Below are 2,289 nucleotides of genomic sequence, written 5' to 3' on the forward strand. Positions count from 1 at the left end.
CAAGAAGGTGTCGGTCCACTTGTTTGGTGCGCACCCGAGTGTGATTGCTGCTTTAACACCTGAGCAAACGAACCGCACCAAAGAGGGAAACGAACTAGTACGATTCAACAAAACTAAATTAGGTAGGTGTGAAAGCACCCTAAGGGTGCGCACCAAAAGCGGACCAAACAAGCTGAATTTAAGGCCATAGTTTCCTCAGTTCTTCGTTTGGTCTCGTCTTTGTATTATGTGGTAGTTATGATTTATTCCTGGTAATCCCCTTGTTTCCTTTTTTAATGTATTATAAAACATCGTTTTTGTTCCTACTCCTGTATCTTTTGATTTATCACAGCCACAACGTGACTCCCAAACAATGAATGATAGTGTACGTCAGTGCTTTTTTTCATTTTGGAGTTTGAAAGCCATCGTCCTATTGCTTTAATTATGCTGAAAAATCTTGTCAGGATATTTTTCATAAACCTTTTAAGCTCCATTAAATAAGGAAAGTTTGACGTAGATTGACATGAGTGTGAGAAAATAATGGCAGAATTTTTGGATCTGTCCCTTTAAGCAAAAACCAATGTGTTGAGTTGTGAACAATTCAAGTCTCCTACTCAAAATATTTTTGACACACTTTATATTAGGTGGCTTTAACTATGTACTAACATATAAATTAAAAATGTGATAATGCACTTGCTGTATACATACACAGTAGTTAACCCTTAGTAGTTAATGGCGATAGAGTTTTTTTCCTAAAACGTTCGATTTTGACTTCTTAATTTCAAAACGCTATATCTTAAAAGTGATAAAAGATAGAGACTTTCTGTAAATTAGAGAAATATTCCCATCTAATTTGCATATTATGATGTCATATGGTGGTGGCCGTCTTGGATTTTAGAATTTTCATCAAATGCAGCACTTCTTTCCCAAAATGTCCCTCGCCTTCTGTATGCTATCTTGCACAATACTGAATGCTCAAGTACATAGTAAATAGTAAACAAACTATGTAAATCATTATTAATAAATGGTAGAAACAAAGTGAATGCCTGTAGCGGTTGGCTGTAGAGATTTTTTATTTACTACATGCAGTAGGCACTCTGATTCCATGTATGAGGCACATATATATTGTATATAATATATTATGCATAATAGCCCCTCTGCACTGTGTCACACCGCATCTGCTTCTGCTACGAGCAGTGCGGCCAGATCTGCTTTGCGTGCGTGCCGAGTGTGCACAGCTCGGACTACTGTCATTGTCATTGCGACTCTCCACCCTGCCTCCACATTGCCCAACTGTCCTATGAATACTTCGACCTTGTCTAACATACCCAGTGGCATTAGACAAAGTCTCCTGTCGCAGGGATTGTGGAGGCACACGGTCAGAAGACAAAGCTTCATGGCTAGCGCGGTAAAAATCTCCCGCCTCGTTCCTCACAACACCAACATGTCAGCTAACTTCGCAATGAACCCTCTGACCCCAGGAAACATTATTCCCACTACTGACATTGGGCAAAGGACCATCTACATTGGGCAAAGGATTCACCGTTTGTGCTTGGTGTAGGGCTATACTTTCACTTTCAGAATCACCGTCATCTTCTGAAAGCAAATATTCCCCTTCAGAATCAGGGTCCGCGAATAGAAGACCCAACACTTCATTGCGAGTAAGCTTTATTGATGCCAGTAGAAAATAATAATAATAATCTAATGCAAATACTCGCTGACATTTTTGCTCTGATAAAACGGCTCACTCGAACACTAGCTCCGCTTATTTTTGCACTGATTCAATGTGCTCTTGCTCAAAGATTTTGTATAGAAGCATGGCGTTTTGTTGAGTCAATGATGAAGTATGACCTGTCTGCAATCTAGAGGGGAGGTTAAACGAAATTTGACAACCTTTTGACAAAATCGGCCATTTTATTAATTGCTGCATCTTGTCAAGTAAACTCCACCATGGCGCCTAGAGGGTTAAGGCCACCTGTGGGACCAATATTTCTATATAGTTATGTACATAATGTGCACCATATTTGGTCACTCTCAGGAGCTCAGTGATTTCAAGAGTGGTACCGTGATAGGTTGCCACTTGTGCAATAGGTCCATTCGTGAAATTTCCTCACAACTAAATATTCCCCATTTAACTGTTATTATAACAAAGTGGAAGCAACTGGGAACAACAGCAACTCAGCCATGAAGTGGTAGGCCACAGAGCAGGGTCAGTTCAGTGCATGCTGAGGCAAACAGTGTGCAGTCGCCAACCTCTAAACTTTGTGTGGCCTTCAGATTAGCTCAAGAACAGTGCTTAGAGGGCTTAAT

This window comes from Pseudorasbora parva, chromosome 23, assembly GCF_024679245.1.
Source record: "Pseudorasbora parva isolate DD20220531a chromosome 23, ASM2467924v1, whole genome shotgun sequence".
NCBI classification, from domain to species: domain Eukaryota; kingdom Metazoa; phylum Chordata; class Actinopteri; order Cypriniformes; family Gobionidae; genus Pseudorasbora; species Pseudorasbora parva.